The sequence below is a fragment of the Trachemys scripta genome, chromosome 3 (assembly GCF_013100865.1).
Source record: "Trachemys scripta elegans isolate TJP31775 chromosome 3, CAS_Tse_1.0, whole genome shotgun sequence".
In the NCBI taxonomy this organism is placed as follows: Eukaryota; Metazoa; Chordata; order Testudines; family Emydidae; genus Trachemys; species Trachemys scripta.
Window position 1 is genome coordinate 114644536 of NC_048300.1, and position 22196 is coordinate 114666731.

At 40.9% G+C, this 22196-nt stretch overlaps 1 long non-coding RNA gene across 1 annotated transcript in view; it reads right to left on the reverse strand.

Moving 5' to 3' along the window:
* LOC117874985 overlaps positions 1 to 22196 on the reverse strand; it is a 239064-nt gene that overhangs the window by 215710 nt on the left and 1158 nt on the right. Inside the window, exon 3 of the long non-coding RNA XR_004645143.1 lies at positions 22008 to 22115. This is a non-coding gene — a long non-coding RNA (uncharacterized LOC117874985). The remainder of the gene's footprint in view (positions 1 to 22007; positions 22116 to 22196) is intronic.

The window sequence follows — 22196 nt, forward strand, 5'->3', positions numbered from 1 at the left end:
AATTTATAGTGGCTAAAAAAAGAGACTCATGTCCTCCAATGTATTGTATGCATAGTTGGATAAGGTCAGATTTCAACATCCCCATAATAGTGTCATGCTGAAAAAAGGGTTTATTGCAGAGGTAGGCAAACTTTTTGGCCCGAGGGCCACATCTGGGTATGGAAATTATATGGCTGGCCATGAATGCTCACAAAATTGGGGGTTGAGGTGTGTGTTGGGGGGGGGGGAGGGCTCTGGCTGGAGGTGCGGGTTCTGGGGTGCAGGAGGGGGTCAGGGATGCAGGCTCCAGATGGCACTTACCTCAAGCAGTCCCAGAAGCAGCGGCATGTCCCCCTTCCTGCTCCTACACAGAGGCACGGCCAGGCAGCTCTGCATGCTGCCCTGTCCGCAGGCACCGCCCCTGCAGCTCCTATTGGCCGCGGTTCCAAGCCAATGGGAACTGCGGGGGCAGCGCTTGGGATGGGGACAGCGTGCGAAGCCCCTTGGCTGCCCTACATGTAGGAGCCAGAGGAGGAACATGCTACTGCTTCCAGGAGCTGTGCAGAGTGGGACAAGCCCCCGACCCTCCTCCCCAGCTGGAGCAGGGCAAGCCACAGACCCCTCTCCGCAGCAGGAGCTCGAGGGCTGGATTAAAACATCTGGAGGGCCAGATGCAGCCCCTGGGCCATAGTTTGCCCACCCCTGGTTTATTTCTCCTAAGTACGATCAGATGCTCTGGCCGACAGATAGGAAAAGCCTTGGCCCCATCCCTAACTGTGCCCCTGCTCCCAACCATTGCTGGGGGTGGAGGGGGTGCACAGAGGGTAAGGGAGAGACATAAAGTAAAAAGTTTGGGGACCACTGCTTTAAGTAGTTCATGTTTGCAGGGTGTTTGTAGCAATGTTGGTCCCAGGACAATAGAACGACAAGGTGGGTGAGGTAATATCTTTTATTGGACCAACTTCTTACACAAAGCTCTTTTTCAGGCCTGGAAAAAGTACTCAGTGCCACAGCTAAATAAAGGTGGAAAAAATAAGAAGATAGCGTATGTTGCAAGGGAGACAATTTAAGGTGAAGTGGGCCATGAAAAGCTGTACAGTCATAGGACAAAGGAGGATTAGTGGGTTACAGCTTGTTATAATGATCCATAAATCCAGTATCTTTACTAAAGCCATCATTTTTGCTGTTTATCAAAATTATGAATTTAAGTTCCTAGGCTCATCTGTTGAAGGTGTTGTGCAGGTTTCCTCTGAGTCAGAGGACTGAGAGGTCAGATATGCAGTGATCATTTTGTGAAAATTGTTCACCCACAGGTGATATGGTATTTTTGTCTTTTATCATTTTTCTGTGAGAGTTCATTCAAGAGCTTAGTGATTTGTCTGGTTTCACTCACATAGTTGTTGTTTAGTGCACTGGATGAGGTTCACCACATGGTGTAATAATCATGTGTAGGACCCATGGATCTTGAAAGATGTACTGTAGGGGGTATTGATCATTGTAACAGTGGAGACAGGTCTACAGGTTTTTAACCTGTTAAGACAAGAGCTGGTGTCACTTTGAGATGGTGCATCCTAGTCTGTGGGGTGCTTGCTTGTGCTGATGAGCTTAGCCATGTTGGGGTGTTTGAAGACCCGAAGAGGGGTTCGTGAAAGATCTTTCATGATGTGGTCCCCCTCAAGTATGGGTTGTAATTGTTTAATGATATTCTACATATGGGTTCCAGCATAGGGTGATAGCTGACAAGTAAAAGTGTGTGGTCAGAGGGTTTTCCCCCCGCTATATTGAAGCAGGTTCCCTTAGGGTATTCGTGTGGCCCATTCCATGATGCAATCTACTTCTCTGGTGGAGCATCCATACCTGGGAAAGGCGGGTTAAAGTCTGTATCCCAGACTTCTTCCAGAAATTCTGCAGCATTAACAATCTCCCTCAGAACATCATCCTTGCCACCACAGAAGTCACCTCCCTATATGCCAACATCCCTCACAATGACAGAATTACTGTATGCCTCAAATATCTACAAGACATTAGACAACACTCAAATATCCACCCCAAACACAATGCCAAACTGATCCATTTCATCCTCACCCATAACAATTTTACATTCAACAGCAAACACATTGTCCAAACCGTGGGAACAGCGTGGGCACTAGGATAGCTCCCCAATATGCCAATCTCTTCATAGCCCACCTTGAGGAAGAATTTCTGGACAAATGCACCATGAAATAAGTGGTATACCTGAGATACATCAATGATACTTTTATCCTCTGGAAAGACAACCTAAACTACCTCAGAGATTTCCAACACAACTTCATCCATCACCACCCATCAATCAGACTCTCTAGAACACTCGCACACCAGCATCAACTTCCTGGACATGATCATTTTTAGCAATGTAACCCTTCAGATAACTATATACAAGAAACTCACTTATCACCATACTTACCTTCACAGATACAGACCACCTCACACGCACCCCCAGATCATATTATTCATTGTTCACAAGTACTTGGACACAAAATAAATAAGTCTTTATCCCAGCTAGGCTAAGCTCTCAGTCCCTCAGAGGTTATTTGCCCACCTGCCCTCTAGATTCAGCACTCACTCTACCCTTCCACTCAGGTGTGGGAGACACCCTGCCATGGCCTGGCTTAAGCAGTAGCCGGTCTCCAATAAACCCAAATAGTCCAGTGTTGGGCCTCCCTTCTATCCAGAGAGGGTCCAACTGGTCACAATTCTACTCATTTGCTGGCTCCAACAAGGCATGTCTCCCCAAATAACAGCTGCTAGTTTGCCCTCCTTCCTGGCCAGCCTTAGCTGAGCCAGCTCTCCCCTTTGCAGCCCTTCCTACAGACCAGACACCCACTACAGGTGTAGCAGACAGGGCAGATTGTATCACTACAGTTCATTAATCCTTTCCAGATTAGTGTGGGATTGGTATGCCCCTATTACAGAAGAGTTTGAAAGAACATTCCATCAGAGAATGGAAACAATACTATGATTTATCTGTAGGGTTGCCATCTTTCTAGTCGCACAAAACTGAACACATTAGCCCCGCCCCTCCCCTGCTCACTACATTCCCCCTCCCTCGGTGGCTCACTTTCCCCCACCCTCACTCACTTTCACTGGGCTGAGGCAGGGTGTTGGGGTGTGGTCTCTGGGGTGGGGCCAGAAATGAGGGGTTCCCAGTGCAGGAGGGGGCTCTGGGCTGGGGATGCAGGTTCTGGGGATGAGGGGGTTGGGGTGCAGGAGGGGGATCCAGGCTGGGGGTGGGGCCAAGGGAATTTGGAGTGTGGGAGGGGGCTGTGGGTTGAGGCAGGGGGTTGGAGTGCAGAAGGAGGTGAGGGCTCTGGGGTGGGGGTGCTGGCTCTGAGGTGGGACCAGAGGGGCTCCAGGCTGGGGGATGGGGCTGAGGGATTTGGAGTGTAGGAGGGGGCTGTGGGTTGAGGCAAGAAGTTGGGTGCAGGAGGGGGTGTGGGCTCTGGGTGGGGCTGGAAATGAGGGGGTTGGGATGCAGGAGGGTGCTCTGGGTTTGGGGGGGACTCAGGGCTGGGGCAGGGGCTCAGGCTTACCTCAGGCAGCTCCCGGTCAGCGGCGCAGCAGGAGGACTAAGGCAGGCTGCCTGCCTGTCATAGCACCACACTGCACAGCTCCAGAAGCAGCCAGCAGGTCTGGGTCCTATTCGGGGGGGGAGGGGAGAGGTCAGGAGGCTCCACGCACTGCTCTTGCCAGCAGGCACCACCCCCCCAGTGGAGCCGGTGCTCGGGGCAGGGGCAACACGTGGAGCCTCGTCGCCCTGCCCCGCCTAGGAGCTGGACCTGCTGGCTGCTTCTGGGGCACAGCGCGGTGCCAGCCAGGACAGGTAGGATCTAGACTGCCTTAGCGTCGAAGCACCGCCGATTGGACTGTTAACAACCCAGTCAGCAGTGCTGACCAGAGCCGCCAGGGTCCCTTTTCAACCAGGTGTTCTGGTCGAAAACCCAGCACCTGGTCACCCTATTTATCTGGCCAATCACAACTAAGCAGCATAGTTAAATTTTTGTTCTGATTTTGTAATCAGTCAATCTGTAGGGCAAAAAAAAAAAAAACCAAACTGAAAAACTACATCAAATAAGTAAAAAAATATGAACAGATTTAAGGAATTGCAATATACTCAGAATTTTCCATGTCTTTCCCTATTCTGAGGGGTTTTTCTGTATACTTTCTGCTCTTTTGAGCAAACCAAGCTACAATCAATGATACCATAGTTCATGTGACAAACTGAGGCAGGATATCATTTTGTATGTATTTTGGGTTGGAAATAAATATTGTGGATTTATTTTAGTTTCTTTTCTGAATATCAAACTCTTGGCTTTGGCAAACCTGTAATTTGCCAGTGGGAGAATAGCATATTAGACTCTACTGCCTCTCTCAGCTAACCTGTAAGGAGACTGTTACGGTCAAATAGTGTTCATTTTATTTTGCTTCTCCTTTCTAATCTTAAAGCATTTCTTTTCCCACTCAAAAGGAAACAAAAGCATTATAAATATATTCAAATAACCTGTCCAAGCACTAAAATTGTGTTTAGGAACTTAGGAATTTGTTAAGCAATGACAGATCTCATTTATTTTAAGATGGATTGATATCCTGGAAAAAACAAATCTTAGCTTTTTAAATATAAATTGGATCCAAGGTCTAGTATAGTGATTCTCAACTCACCTATTCCCAACTACATATGACTCTTAATAACCAAGAGGATGCTAAAGCTCTTTCCAAGTTTGAGTGAGGCATCATGCAGTGGACTGATGATGCAGGAGCTGTTCAGGGTGGAAAAGTAATTTACATCAAAAATGCACTGCCATGTGTGGGTGGTAATGACATCAATAAAACCAGACTTCTCCAAACTAGTGACAGACTTAGAATGCTAGATTGTCCATGAACACGTAATAGTCACATGTAAATGGTAAATATATTGACTGCATTACTTTATTGAAAAAAACATGCATTTGGTATTCTGCAGACTGTCAGAGACTCCATTAGATGAAGCAGCACTTTGGGCATTGAAGATTGAGGACCACATTTACCTATTTGGTTTTCACTATGCTTTTTTCCTGCTGGGTTAAAATAACCTTCATATTTGATACTTATGCTTGCCTACTTTCACACAAATGAAAACCAGTAACAAAGACTGTAGATTGATCTAAAAGACAGATAATTGAAACTGAAATCTTTAAACAAGATGCTTTTATGGATTTGTAAACAGTAAAGTTTAACCTTCCTTCTCTTGACCCTAAAATAAACTCTTTGGACATGAGTGATGTGATTAAGTGTCTATATATCAGTAAGTATCCAAGACACTGAATTTTCTTTAATACGTAACATAATAGGGAAAAAATGCTTGATTTGGGAAAGACGGATAATAATGAGATTCTTCTGAAAACTACGGTAGAAAAATCTAATTTCAAACAGAAAACGTGTTTCCTTGCCTCCATACAGAATGCAGTCATTAGCTGTATGTTTGCAACACTTTCTCAGGGTGTGCAGGACTGTGAGTCACAGTCTCAGTGTTACCCCCCCTGCCTCAGCAAGAGAGTTACCCCCCTGCCTCAGCTAGTGCTAAACTGGGTGTTCAGCTCCCTGATTCCCCCAGTATGTTAGCCACCCCCACACCTTGCAGGTTAACAGTTGGTGTACCCCAGTTCCTGAGCTCCTCTGAACCGTCCATCTGCAGTGTCCCTTGTCTCTGGACACTCATAGTAACTACCAGGTTTGCTATTCCCAAAGGAACAGTACACACACACACACCTACCTTGATTGGTACAACTCAGGATCAGGTCCTTAATAACACCACAGCACAGAAAAACAATCATAACTTTATTATCAAAGATTAAGATGTAAGAGATGCTGGGTAAGGATAATGGAAAAAAATCACATATAAAACAAAAGTATAACACACTTTTTAGAGTCTAAACTTTAAGAGGCTCAAATCCTTGTCTAAAGCAGCTTCTCACCTAAAGCTTGTTTGATCTTGTATTTAGCTGTGACACTCTCAGTACCTTTGTACCTTTCCCAGACCTGAAGAAGAGCTTTGTGGCTCAAAAACTTGACATATTCCTTGTCTCTCTAATATCCTGGGACCGACACAGCTACAACAACCCTGCATACAACAATGATAAAGAAACCACCACAACCTCTGCTTTGTTGATCCAATGGTTAATTACCTTCACTGTTAAAAATCTGCATCTCATTTCTAGTATGAATTTGTCTAGCTTCAACCTCCATTAGATCGTGTTACACCTCCATCTACCTATCTTAGGTACTTATATGGCACCCATTACCACAGTATCTGAGCACTTCACAATCTTTAATGTATTTATCCTCACAATACCCCTGTGAGGTAGGGAAACATTATCCGCACTGTAACAGGGAGGTCTGCCCCACTGAAGGCCAGCTGGGGAGGAGTCAGATGTTTCCTATGAAGGGCTAAGAGCTCAGTTGGAAGGGAGCTGCAGGTGGGAAATGGGCTCCTGCTGTAGCTCCTGAAGGAGGGGTGTTTCTTCCTTTCAGTACTGAGAGAGGCAAGGGGAAAAACCTCTGAGCTGTCCTCCACTGTGGGAAGAGGAACTGCTTTTTACATTTTGTCTAAGTTATTTATGTTGAGGAATAACACTGTTCCCTAAGAGAGACTTGGGCATGGCAGTGAGCCCTGAGGAAACAGCAGCCCACACAGGGTGGAGAGTACAGGCATGCAAATGGTTCTGGAACTGAGGAGAAACTCAAGTAGCAGTTGGCCCAAAGCCAGACTGGGCAGGCACCACTACTACACCCATTTTATAGGTGTGGGAGCTGAGGCACATAGAATTAACTGTCCAAGATCACACAGGAAGTCTTTGGGGGAGCAGGGACTTGACCCAGGTCTCCCAGCTTCTAGGCTAGCACTGTAATCACTGGACCATCCCTTCTTCATCTGCTAGAGTGAAGAGGCATCTGTCAAATTTCTGTTCTCCATGTAGGTAATTATAGACTTACTAGTAGTTGAAAGCCCACACTGTTTCATGGATGTGATAAATAAATCAAGTAATCCCTCAGACAACCAAATGAAATTGTTACATGTATATTAGCATTCGAGTAAGGGTGGTGATTGGCTGAGTTACCTCTGACATCACAATGATCTATGACTGTTGGCATGGGGTAGATTCACACCTTACTGTAGCTCTACACCACTCAGGTGTAGTTCATAAAGTCAAAATGGGTGAGAACTTGAAAATTGGATAGTAACAGACCATGAAACCCAGTGATGTTTCAACAAAAAGAGCCCTCAGCAATGCTTGTAGCTGCTTCCACTTCTTCACACTGACTCAAGACATTCTAGGCTTCAGAGAGACACAGAGTGAATCCTGAATTCCAATTATATAGATTGTAAGTTACTTTAAAGATAAATACCCTACAATGACTTGTTACAATTTAGAAGCAATAAACCCATCCAGAGTAACTAGTTCCTATCCAAAAGAGAACTTGAGCTAATATTTGAGATCTACTGAGAAGCAGTATATATAACCTCATTACATTATTATTTCATTGTGTTCTGAAGTGTCACTGAGAAAGATGGAGATGGGCCTTCTTTGCAAGCCTAAGATGAAAGGAACAGCACATAATGATAGAAAATAAGAGACAGGAGGTTTCTGTCTGAGAAAAGAAAAAGTATCTTGCATGTAATATTACTTATTTACTAAGTACAGTGTGCTCAGTACTATAAACCAGAAATACTGTCCCTGCTGCAAAGAACTGACTTTCTAAATTGGGCAAACAGTTCATTGCAGACACACAAGATACAGTTTTGGTGGCACTTTAGAGACTAACAAATGTATTTGGGCATAAGCTTTTGTGGGCTAGAACCCCCACGAAAGCTTATGCCCAAATAAATGTGTTAGTCTCTAAGGTGCCACAAGGACTCCTCGTTGTTTTTGCTGATACAGACTAACACGGCTACCACTCTGAAACCTGTCAAGATACAGTTTGCAACATTAAGATGTCAGCATGTACCTACACTCCAGATAGCAATATTTGAAACACCATAGGTTTTTCCCTATGTTTAAAAATGCAAATTAACTGCATCATGGCAGATGTGGAGCTGCTATGTAATAATGTTATGAACAGTATATGTAACCTCATTATTGAGATACACTGTCTAACTATATTGTGTTAGTAGAATGTTTGTTATATACCTGTGTTGTTTTAATTCAGTAGGAGCTGTTGCCAGAAAGAAACAATAAGAACATGCCAGCACACACCTGAAAAACATTCATAAAGCACTCAGCTCTGAGGTTTCTATATCTTATTTCCAACAAAGGTGCAAGACTTGTTTTCCCAGTGCTGAAAGCTAACAGATCAAAAGCCTATAAACAGTTAAGTGGCTTGGTCCTAGAGTAACCAGATAGCAAGTGTGAAAAAATTGGGGCTGGTGGGGGGGGGAAGAAAATGGATATAGTTGTGTATATAATACAAAGTCCCTAATATCGGGATGCATCTGGTCACCCTACTTGGTCCCTTTGATGGGTCTGATCAAAAGACTGAGCAGGATTTAAAGACACACTCCCTGAAGTAGTGTATGTGAACTAGTTTATGAGTTAAGGGGAAAGAAGACCACGTAGACCCTGGAGGCTTTGAAGTGTCTGTAGGAAGGGCTTGTCAACATAGTAGGATAATGTGCTTTTCAGGGCATGATTTCTAAAGCACATGAACATGTTGTGAATTAATTGGTCCGTGCAGGTCCTTCTGGTGTGCTCTAATGGTTCCCTAGTACACTTAACTTAGTATCGTTTCAAACAGCATTACATTAAAGCGCATCAGTAGAGTCTCCATGGAACAATACATACACAAAGTTAGTAGGCTTTAGAAAGCACACCCCCACAGAGCTCATTACCCCCAGTGTAGACAATCCCTAAGACCTGCCAGGATCCCCATGGGGAAGATTGTAAGCTAGACATGCTTACAGTTTGCTGATTGTTTTAAAAATCTTTTTCTCTAAAAGGTTTTGGCTCTAAGTAAACAATCCTTTGTTTTAAGGAGGCTGGTGAGTGGATACCATTGGTCACAGCTCCTGGAGGGGAAGAGAATTGTGGCTACTGAACTTAGGTCAGGCTGGGAACTACACCAGGGAACTACAGCCCAAGGCGTAGCCTGAGAGTGGGAGAATCATGTGATTCCACACGAAAAAGAGGTGACAGCTTGAAGCCTGACCGGAAAGGGGCTAAGGAGGGGTTAGAAGTGCAGTTAGCTGGTAACTCTGACAACCATAATCTTCTGTTCTATTTAGAGTCTTGTATTGTGTCCGTCACTGTAATATTTGATCACCTGCAATTAAATGTGACTTTTTAAAGACAACTACTGTACCTGAAGAACAGATACTGGAAAGTGGAGGGATTTTGTTTGTTTCAAAGCAGAATTATTCTTCAAAGGCTTTGCTGAAGAAGAGAAGTTTGTTTGAGAGATTTCTGTGAAGACCGGGTTGTCCATTAAGTATACAGTAAGAAGGGTGTGTTCCCAGAATAGGAACCACATGGAAAAAAGCATGAAGATGAATACGGGAGTGTGACAGGGCCATGCTCTGTCCCTGTCCTCTGATGCCCCAGAAACTACTCTGACCCACTTTCTTCTTGCATTCAGGCTGTATTTTATTCTAAACACATCTACCAGCAGCAGTACAGTGCAACATCACAGTTTTAACTTCTACTTCTTTCAGCCCTTCTTTACTAGGGCCCTAGGTGGAAAGGAGGCCTCTCCTCTCTAGGGAGCACCTTCATTCCCAGCTCAGCTAACCCTGTCCTTCTCTTCTGTAACACTTCCTTCCTGACTTTGTATCAGGCAGGTCAGCTGAGGGCTAATTAACTCCTTAACTACCCTTCTAACTTGCTGGTTACTCAATCAACCATTACTTGGGGAAACTAAATGAGGCTACAGTAATCAGAGTGCTAACTCACCTATCAGATCTCAACACTGTCACAGGGTAATAGCCACAAAAGGAGCAATTGTTTTGCTGTGGGCATTTGTAGGGTGTGTTTAGAAGGGAGGACAATCCCAAGTAAGTTGGCTCTAGCCCCAAAGTTGACACAATTCTGCCATAAACCCTGACGACACTGAAATCCCAGTACAAGAGAGCCCAAACTGCAGGTAACCAAAGAAATCTGGCCCATACAGAAACTGCTGGTCCCCATATTCTCTGCATGATCTAGAGATGGATTTTTTCTTTGGCTAGATATTTTCTCATGTGTCTAGGTTTCTCCTGCCATCCGCATGTGAGGGACCATGAGCAAAGAGCATTGCACATGAAACAACAGCAAACAAAAGTGAATAAAAAAATCAAGTTGCTCAAAACATTACAGGCTTAAATATAGTGGGCTTCATTCTCTGCTATACTAATATTCCAATAGAGTGACTATACTGACTTAAGTGGAGTCACACTGGCATAAAATCGGCATAAGAGAGTGGCAAATCAGGGCCCATGTCTACAGCACTTCTTGACTCCACATCTCTGCTCCAGGCTACACTGGATTATCTGTTTGTCCTGCATTCTCAGGGGAATAGCGAGGGCCTGTCCCAATCATATAGAAGCTGAGCATCAGAGAAGTAAAAAAGCATTCAGTACACATATTGCAGAAAAAAAATCATGCACTATCAAATGCATGTTTAGACCACGTGAAACAACTTCATCAAACAATGAACCTTATCAACCTTTGCAGCATTTTCATTGTCAATAAGTGCCATTTCACAGTACCAAATAAAGCATGAGGGAGGAAAAGTCTAGCTCAGAGCATGTGTAGTTTGACTAAAAAGGAGGTTCTCTAAAATAAGTGTGGTGACACATTGATCTTTCAGTAGAGTGCAGTTTCCGCTTCAAAGTATGTCAGCATTCCGAAAGCTCAGAATGCACAGCCAGCTGGCACTGCACCTGTGAAAGGATTTTATGCACATCTCATATCTATCTACATATAAAGAATTAAATGTAATGATAAGGAGCAGAGAATAGAAGATTTGTAGTAAGTCTACCTTTAAAACTGATGCCTAATCAAAATATTTTAGCCACTGCTCTGGATCCAATCTGTCAAGCATTTTAAAGACTCTAGCTCTACCAGATGTAATATGTAATAAAAGTAGATGATCACTATACTATAATAGGTCATTGTTCTGAGATAGGATCAATAGTGCCTGCCCAATCTAAAATGAAAGAACCATCACCTCCAATCATTCCTTCAAAGACAAAGCAGATGATGTCCAACTACTGTTTTAGTATCACACTTCCATTAATATTCGCAACAGGCTCCATCTTAATATACTAGCAGAGAAACAGAAAAGCCTACAATGAGATGAATTATTTGGGAAGAACTTCCTTAGTGCAAGTTTTATTAGGCTGTGGAATAGCATCCAAAGGGAAGTAGCAGAAGCTCCATTGTTTAGGTCAGCTAGAACTGGACAGAAGAAAATACTAGAAGGGTACCTTAAGAACAATTCTATATTGGCTGGTGCTGCAGGGATGGGGGGCTATACTGAATGACTTGATATTAACTTCTATGATACCTACAGATTGCACCAGCATGCTGAATGCTGCTCTACATAGATTAAGTAAAACTTGCTGCTATAGACCTCAGGACTCAGCCCCACAGCCAAAGTCTTCCCTGTGCTTTGTCCCTCATTTGAAGCACCATGAAGAAAAACAGGGCCCAACTGTCCAAAATAACAATGAAGTAGTTCCTGCATAGAACTCTTCAACAGTAAAGAGGGAAGTTGCTTCATGAGAGAAAGTCAAATTGTCACAACACCGACCAGAACAAAACATATTTTTTCAAGATGGTCACCAGGGCTGATTGCCTAATGCCTGGTGTTTTTGAGTCAATCCTGCTACACAGGAGTCAGCTAAACTGGGCCAGGGTAACATGCCACGGAAAGGAATCACTAATGCTTCTTCTGTGGACAAGGTATTTCAAAATTGAATAACTATGTAATAATCCACAGGGGGAAGACCTGGGACCTTATTAAGACAAGGCCTCCTCTTCTTAGGGCCTATCAGCATTGTGTGGCAATGGAAACAAGGATATTTAGAATAAGAATTTCTGCTAGCTGGACAATTTTTTTGACAAACAGCACATTTGGATATGCAGACCTGCTCAGCATATGTACACTTCAGGAAGCTGCATAATCCCCTCAATAATATCTAATGAATAGAGTCTTGCGTCAAAGGTATATGATTAGTTTCCAAGTAGGGACTGAGTTGATAATTCCACTTATGAGAGGAACTTACTTATACATGGATTTTTAAATCTGAAACCATGCAGAAAGTTTCTTATATGCCACAGCAACATCCATTCCCTAATAAACTCATTACATGGTGTTAGATTATTTATCCTCAAATAAACAAGGAGAAAAAGAGTTTTGATAAAGCAGAGCTAATAGATAAGAGAAGCCTTTCTACAACGCTAAAGGTTTAACGCATTTGTCCTTGAATACAGCTGGGGACTGGGGTACTTTAAGTTGAATGCAGTTGTGTGCAAATGCCCACATCAATAAAAAATGGTTTGTACAATGTTAAACACAGTCCTTGGAGGTAAGCTAATTAGTAAACCTGAGAGTTTTAAAACTCTCAAATGCCATCTTTGAACCAAGACAGACATCTACTAATGAAGTCCCCAGTGGGTTAAGAGTCTAGATTTGGCAGCATGCATACTGCTATAGCTGAATTTCAACGATGTAGATACACAGGCAGCAATATGGAAAGTTGTGTTTAAGGGGGAAAAGGGGTCAGAGCATTTATAATATCTGGGGCAACCAGTATTTCTCTTCCCATTTATTAGTTACAGGTCACGCTGTATGTGAAGAAGTGTAATCTAAATGTCCTATTAACTGGAAGGAAAACAACAAGAAAGCCACATTTATGGATGACTGGTTTTAGGCCATATTTGAAAAATGTTTTACCTATACAAAATATAACAAGATTTAGTTCAAATAAAGCAGCATAACTCAATACATATGCAGTATTGGAAGGGGAAGAAATCTCTCTTTTTTTGACTTAATACTTTCTGTAAAACAAAGTATATGCATTTACTCTTTGCTGAAACTGTTTAGCATAAAGTACCTGGGTTTATGACTAAACTCAGATTAGAATTTCAAATGTAATAAAAAATCATAACTGGAGTAAATATTCAATTTAGAGCTTTGTACAGATTTCATAATTGTCTTAATCTTGACAATGGGAGAAGGATTGTATCTGAAACAGTGTAACTCACTGCTTATTAAGAAAACATGATTTATTACAATGCAACCAGAGAAGCTGGCTATATGAGAGACATTATCTAATAAGCATCATACTTTCATATGTAACTATGATTTCTCCTCTCTTTCTAACTATGCAGCCTGCAGATTAAACTGAGTTGGCTGCAGGGGACAATTGACACAAATCACAGCTACTAAAAGATAGAGGTTCCTTAGAACTTAGCAGTGCAAAGAGACAAAGAGCGAGAATGTAAAGCAGGCTTGGAAAACAAAATAGCAGAAGATGTCATTTTAGAGGATAAGAAAAATCAGGATTTGTAAAGCAGCTACCTAGGACAACGAGACAGTCGGGAGGAAAGAGCAAGGCACAATGGAGAGTGCAGCTCCCAAAAATGGGCAGACGAACAGCAAGATCAATAAGATCAGGTACATATGTGAAAAGAGAATTATGTTGTTCTTTTCTTCCCTAGAAAGAATACTTTGAGTGCATCTAATTCAGACTATTTTCCTCTTCTGAGTCAAAGCCTTATACCCTTTTTTGACATGTGACTTTGTAGAAAGGGAGGAAATAAAGCACTCCCAGGCTACTTCAGAGAGAATCACACAGCTACAATGACAGAAAATACCTCAAATACATCAAAGGTGTGATGACATTCTCTCCCGCCTTCCTTTACCATTCCCAGTCCTTAGATAAAGCACAGTTGAGATTTTGTTGTGGTGGCAATACACTTTTTTTTGGTTGAACTCTAACTTAAGCCTGCCATGCTGACACATCTATTCTTTTATTTGCCAGATGGGACTAGCTTCAAAGGAACACTTATGTTTATTCAATCTGCAGCTTCATGCAGTTTTATTGGTATTTAGTGAATAGTTTAATCTAGGGATGGCAGGAAAACATTAAGAAAAAAGTATTGAAGTCATCTGGGGGGAAAAAGCGGGGATATTAAATTTCTTTTAGAAATGCAGGAGCAAGGGGAGGCAGCTTAAATGATAAATCACATTTTCTTTTCCTAATCAGGTAGTGTTGGAAGAAGGAAAGGGAAGAAGGATAAGTGACAGGATAGGTAGTTGAGCAGCACTGTGGGTTACAATTAGACATGTACATGAAATGAGAGACAAGTGTGGGAAGAGGAGAGCCTGCAACAGGGAAAGATGACCAGCTGCCTGTGAGGAAAGGAGACTGAACAGAAACAAAGTTTTGGCAATAGAAAAAGGATGCATGACAGGAAAAAGAGAAGGAGTTGGAAAGAAAATCACACACACAGTGGTACAGGGACAGAGAGAGACTGACAGAAGACAGACAACTTTTTGGCTACATTATCTTTCAATTAAAAAAGATTATAGGATAAAAAGAAATACTCCAGAGGAAAGCATGAAGGTAGTTTATTGTCCCAGCAAATCTAGGTCAAATTATGGACCAGATTGTGAATCCCTGATTCACATTTGGGAGCAGTTACTCACACAAATAGTCCTATTGTAAGTAGCAACCAGTGATGGGTGCGGGTTAGCTCAAAAGGAAAGGTCCAAATGAAGTGGGTAATATTTGTCTAAGTTCAGCAAGAATTCCATACCAAATGAGGGTCAGTAAATGCACATTGTTGACATGAAATTGCTCTGTCCTCCCAGGAGCAGTGACCCATAAAGCCAGAACAAATTAGCATATTCTCAAATACAGAGGAGATACAGAACACATCAAAGCTTTATTGGACAGCTTGCATTCCTCACTCCTATATTCACTTTGTTGTTGTTCCTTTCTGGAAGGAAAGATATGGTGCACAAGATTGATCCTCATCATTCCTTTCTTTCCACAAGCCATATTTGTATTTCTCACCGAAAGACTGCCACAGGGCATCCCTCCACTTATCCTGTGAGTATCTCGACCTACCTGTTCTAATGATCTCCAAGCCACAAACACACACAGACTGTTTCCCTTTCACTACATGTGTACGTAATCTTCAGTTTCAAAGTATAACAGAATGTACCACAGGTATACAGCAGCTTTCTGTCCTATCTCAAACTCACCTTCTGATCTCTTTGTACTTCCTCAAAAAAAACCAGGAGTACTTGTGGCACCTTAGAGACTAACAAATTTATTAGAGCATAAGCTTTCGTAGGCTACAACCCACTTCTTCGGATGCATATAGAGTGAAACATATGTTTAGGAGAAATATATACACACATACAGATATATGGATGTGTATATATTATGAAATATATACACATACATATATTTCTCCTCAACATATGTTTCACTCTATATGCATCCGAAGAAGTGGGTTGTACCCCACGAAAGCTTATGCTCTAATAAATTTGTTAGTCTCTAAGGTGCCACAAGTACTCCTGGTTTTTTTGAGGATACAGACTAACACAGCTGCTACCCTGGAACTTTGTACTTCCTGTTCCTGTCAAAGATACACCCTCCCATTTACTGAGTCAATTGCCTTATTATCCCAGCAATTGCCCCCCAACTGTCAGTAATCCCTATCAGAAACTGGTTAATTGACTTCAATTAAACTCATAGTCTTCCTTGTGCTGCAACAGCTTCAGTGTCCAGGATGCTACAAGTTACCCTGTCACAAAGATTTCTGTGCATCATTTACGAGACCCTTTTACTCAAGACTGAAGCCTGAGGAGGGAGGGGCAACTTTTCTGGTGGATCTTGTATTTTTTCCATCCATTTGAGTGTAATTTGATCATTTTCTTTCCAGGACATTTTAGAACACACCATTCTGCAGCCCATTTTTGTATATACAAAACCTCAACCTTCTGCATGCAAAATTCACAGTTGCAATAGGGATCTAATGACCTCACTTGGATTTGCTAATGCAGTTTGCATACATAAAAATGTGGCTGCAAAATTTACATCTGAAGCATTAGAGGCTATTTAGAAAATACGGCCCCAAATTCCAGCAGCAGAGCTTAGACAGACAGAGACCCTTGCCTGCTCATTGATGCTGGCTTTTCACCATTTTAATTCCATCTGCTTCAGTGTTATACCTGATTTAAAGCAGTGTAAATGAGAGGAAAAACAGGTTATGAATGCCCTGAGGCATGTACAGAATAACGGAGGAAGAGAGACAGATGTTAAATATTGGTATTTTTAGTCCACCGTGAGAATCCCCTTAAAAATTTAGAGTAGTAATAGTCCTCCTAAATAAGTCTCTCCCTATAGAGAAATTCTTAGTAAAGTTTATTGTTTACCTGCAGTTGGTGTGACTTATTTGAGAATTTATTTGACTTGCAAATATAACACTAGGGAGGTCACAAGAACAGTGAAAAGCAAAGATCATCATATCATTCAATACTCATTGATTCATCCAATCTACATGGTCATATATTTGAGGGTCAAATAAATCCCTTATGTAACTCCACTGATCGGTTATCTAGGAATGAATAATTTTAACCCCACCCCATTTTATTGAATCCCAAGAACATTTTCCTGTTTTTAAAAAAGTGTACGTTTCTTTAAAACAGGTTTACTTTTGAACTGTAAACATCTACAGATTCTCCAGGCTTTATTTTATTTTGAACTTTTGCATAGCAGTCATTAAATTACATCTAGTCTAAAATCAGTTTTGAACTATACTAACACTTTTCTGTTTCCCTGCCAAAGAACCCTCAGAAATTCAAAGCTTATTAGAACCTTCTAACTAGATAATCAAAGCTTTGCATTATTATTATTATTACCTAATTAAAATATATCTAATTTAGAGTTTTACTGCACACCATAAAATTTCTTCTGTCGCAAGCTTATACAAAAATCACTATCCAGACTTCATATAATTGCACATCTCAAAGTGTAGCTCTGTTATAAATTAGCATAAACAAAAACTATGTTAAAGTAATATCAATGACCTCACCTAAGAGAATGCCCACAAAAAGAACACCAGTTATAGAAACGCTTTCCAAGGAATAGATCTCAGCCTGTGCTTTTTAATAGCAATCTTTCTGCTTAGAACACCCTCAACACCTGCATGTTTTCTTGCAAACATACCCTGAAGATTTTACACACACACACACACACACACACACACACACACACACACACACCATTTGAAACATTATAACTATAATTTGTTTCACGAAGAGAAGAGAATAGTGTATATCACAGAAACTGAAGCCGAGCCAAACAGGAACGTTAATAAATTCCAGCATTGGAAGACATGTGAGCAGGATAAAAACTATTCTGTCCACATGCACATCTCTTTTCAATGTGACAACCCTTTCTGGATAATGGTGAATGTCTTCATGAGCTTCACTGACACTATTTGGGTTCCAACATGATAGAAGTAAATACAGTTAAGACTGCCATAATGAATTGAACTACTCAGCAGTATCTATCATAGATACTGATGCACAATATATACAATCGCCATTCCATTATTCAGAGACTCAGGTCAGAGGAGCGGACTGACTGGCCACTCACTGAAGATCTTGAAGAAGGGAAGGAACCAGTTGGCTGCTCCTGAAGACATTAAGAAGTTCTTAGCAGGTCACCAGGCTTCCTTCTCCAAAAAGATAGCACTATAGAAGGGGGAAAGGCCCAAACCTATTTGGGAGGAAGGGGCTCGTAGAGAGGTATCTGAGCCTAGACCAGATCCATATGAACCTCACCTATATTCACTTTCATATAATTATAAATGATGGAACTGCTCTAGTCAGAAAATGACGTGGTAACTTCCCAACAGTGTGATGTTACAATGAAACATGAAGAAAACATTTTTAATTGCAGAGGCGCTTGGCACCACAACATGGCAACACTATTAACACAATGTAAACATGGGCTGTAATGATGTAACAGGAAAACATCGCACTACCCTGAAATTAGTTTTTGGAATGGTTCCTCAAAATGCAAGACACATGGCAATCTTAACAAGTACTTCACATCAAAAGGGAACAAGACAAACATAAAAAAAGACAAGGCCTCTTCCCTGAGGAGGTTGTAACCTAAAGTCAGAATTAAGAGGAGAGAGGAAGACAAAAGAAACAAAGTGTTGATCATGGGTGTGCCCATTTCCCATGGTGAGAGGTTCCTATTGTGACTTTCTAGTTATGTGTTTATAAATTTTATTAAAAAGAAAATTAAAGAAATGAGCTCTGTTGTGATGGAAGGGCCAAGACAACAATTGCCTGGGCCCACCATACCTAAAAGATCTAAAACTCTAGGATGAAGACCGTGGTCAATGATTCTGCTCTTCAGCCAGAACAGAACTTTCTATCAACAGGGTAAAGCTTGTCTGTGTAGGGGACAAAGCTTTTTCATGGGCCAGCCCAAGATTGTGGAATGAATTCCCACAAGAACTGAAGACCTCACAAACTTTGAAGTGCAAGAGCCATTTCTTTGACCCTGACCTTCTCTTACTCACACACAGCAGTAGGTATATTTAAAAAAAAAAAAAAGTTCTACCAAACATAACACTACATAGAAGATCTCTGAGGAGATGAGACAGAACAAACCACGTGTCAGATGTTAGAAATGTCATTTAATGCACTACTTGAAGGTGCATATGGATACTATGGTGATGTGGACAGGGAAAGGTAATATCTGGTCTTGTCTATATCCAGTACCAATGGGCTCAGAAGAGGGAAGTCCTCCTGGTCCACCTCAGCCATATGTAATGGTGGTTGGAACACGAGGCTCCAGGGCAAAAAGAGAGAAAAGCAAGGGAAAGTAACGAACTCAAGCAGATTATTCTGGAAGTTTACAAATAAAATTGATTTTACACAAATCTCTTCTTATGTGCCAAGTTCTCATGAGAGAATTAAAAACCCTAGAAAACACTATTTATCATCAGCTCAAACCTACTTTTCATAACTCCATTTGTCCTCATCTTTCTGTAGGAGGTTTTCATATTTTCTGCCCCAAGATGGACACTAATATATAGGATTCATTCCAACACAGAGTAGATTGTTTTTGTATACTTCATTCTGTAAATATAGTATTCTCCCTTCCTTTCACCTTTTCAGTTTATTTCATTTATTAATTTTCTTTTATCTTTATTCTCCTTGTTCCAGTTTTGTGGTGCTCTATAAACATTTATGAAGGTTTAGTGTTGGGGAATGTGCATATCTGACTGTTATTAGATTATGTAAACTCAGATCAATCAGTGTATGCCATTAAAATCTTCACATAGCTATTAGCACAAAATGACTAGGGAAGTTTTTTGTTACTACTCACTGCTCCATTATCTCTATGCAGATTTTATCTTTCTGCATAGTAACATTTATTTTCACAAAAATTAACAAGTAGACAAATCAGAATATGGAAACAATGACACTACCACTTTCTGATGTGGCCCTGGTGTAAGAATGCATCATTCTGCAGGAAAAGTATTATCCTAAAGCAACACAATAAAGTACCTTCCTTCACGCCATGCAAAATTGCAGACTAAAGGTCCTTTGGCTGTTTCATTTTATGGAGCAGTAAATAAACCTAATTAAAGAAAATCTCTTTTTCAGAGTACCCAGCCTTTTAGAAATGACAAGGCCTAAAACTGTCAAACCGTGTAAGTCATGGGTTCTCTAACTGTTAATTTAAAAATTATGTATAATGTTCTTGTCAAAACATATCCCTCTACAACCTGAATTATTATTATGGGCTTAGAAAGCAACATGATGTTTAACATGTACAAAGAAAATGGAGGGAAAATTAGACTTTCTTTTTAGTTGTAAATAACATTAAAACAGGGAACATAAAACAGGCTAAACCATTGGGAAACAGTTCAATTAGGTGGCACAATAGATTAGTTCACTAGCCTTTCATACCTGCAGAGCTAAGTTCAAACTTTAGTCTATGCTATAAATAAAAATAAGAACCACCCCCACATCTTTACCCATCACATAAACATTCCGACACACAACAGTTAACCATGCTCTGAACTGGAGAAAACTACAAAGAGGGTAAAGAATTTTGTACAGTAGTTGCCATTTAAAAGTTAGTACTTGGCAACAACTGCCACATGAACTGAGATACCAGTGTTTTTCTATGCAAGTGTAAGACTAGGAAATAGCAGTAACAACTCTGTGGTATCTACAAACAAATATTCTCTTTTTAATGGCTACTTCTGTGCACAGCTGCATGGGGAGAGCTTGCAATCATCTTCTCACACTATGCCTTCCTGTTGCTAGTCTTATCAGTCATCCTCTTTCATGAGCATAAAATTCAACAACAAACATTTAATAAAACCTATTAAGCTTGGAATCTGTTTGACACAGCAACATAAGATCTATCATAGACAATTACATTGAGTCATAAAAATAGAAGATAGGAACAACCTAAATCGACCAGTATCTGCTCCCTTGTATGGCATATGCCCACCTGAACTTGCTGAAGAAGTTAAACTGCCCACACCACCAGCCAGACCCTCCAGGTACGGTCTCCACTCACACAGAGAAACATGGACACTTTATATCAAACCTCATTTGTGAATCTTTTTATGGAAACAAAGTCTTCACCAGCATTTTCTTACCATATTTGGTTTTTCTAATATAGTGTTAGAAATCCAATATCAATCAGATGTGCACCAGCTGTTTTCCCACTGTATCCTGATAACCTCATATTTTGCACTACCCCCCTTTTAGTGATAAAGGACTGATGCAGAATTTGTGTCCTTTTTTTGAGTGTTGCATACAAAGAAATCTGTTAAAATCAGTCCTTAATATTTGATTAAAATATTTTAAAAATCTATTTTCCAGACCAGAAATCATAAATTTTGCTGTTTCTAATTATTTAAAAGCACTAATAATTATATTATTCTTAAATGATAAGCAGGATAGCCAAGCAAAATTTGAACACCTTCCACTTATTGTGTCCCTTAGCCACATTATATGAGGTAATTTTTAATCTCTTACTCACTGCATACCGGCACATTTCAGACAGCAGCAATTCTATTCTGAAGTTATTCTTTGGCAATTCCCTTTAAGAAAGATTTTTTTTCCTGGAACCACAAATTATTATTTTTAGTCAGTTTTGAAACTGATATATGCTTTTGTTCCAATTCATTTTCAGAGTGAGTCCCACCAAATGACCCAGAAGTTAAAAGGAAACTTCTGAAACAGACTCATGCTTCTAGAAAATGACCAGGGTTAGAAACAGTTAGGAGGAGCGAAGAGAGAGACATGCGGGCCAAGTTCTAATAAAAAGGCCCATGGAGATCACAATTTATGGCATTAGTCATTTACCTCCTATTGGATAATATAAAATTACACAAGCAGCATACGCTGTTTTGATTAATTATCTGAACAATCCCCAAATATATGACAAAGCTCAAGAATTCACCAAGAAAAAAAAAATAAACAAAAAATAAACAAACAATCTATAGATTCTGGGCCTATTTTCAAAATTAGGAGTGTGCAATTTCCATAGGTTTCAGAGTAGCAGCCGTGTTAGTCTGTAGCCGCAAAAAGAACAGGAGTACTTGTGGCACCTTAGAGACTAACAAATTTATTAGCGCATAAGCTTTCGTGGGCTACAGCCCACTTCTTCGGATGCATAATATGATATTTATCCGAAGAAGTGGGCTGTAGTCCACGAAAGCTTATGCGCTAATAAATTTGTTAGTCTCTAAGCTGCCACAAGTACTCCTGTTCAATTTCCATACTTACACATGCAGGTCAGGTAACTCACTATAAATATAGACACTTGCCTGAACATTTGTATGCATAATTACTTGATCTGATGCACCATCACAGTAGTTTCACACAGAGTAGATGCACAGATGTGCACGGCTAATATTGAACTTCAGGATGACTGTCTCCTTTCAAGCATTGACTGATTTCACAAGAATTACCATGGCAGCCTGCTTCTCCATTTCTGAAGGGTCTCTAGCAATGAGACACTCTATAGTTGTTCCACCACTTTGATCCTTTTGCTTTTGTTCTTCTGTGCAAGAGGGGAGCTGCAAAGTGGCAAAAAAAGAAAAGAAGCAAAGCTGTTGATTATGTTTACCGGACTATGAACTAAGAGGAAAATGCTTCAA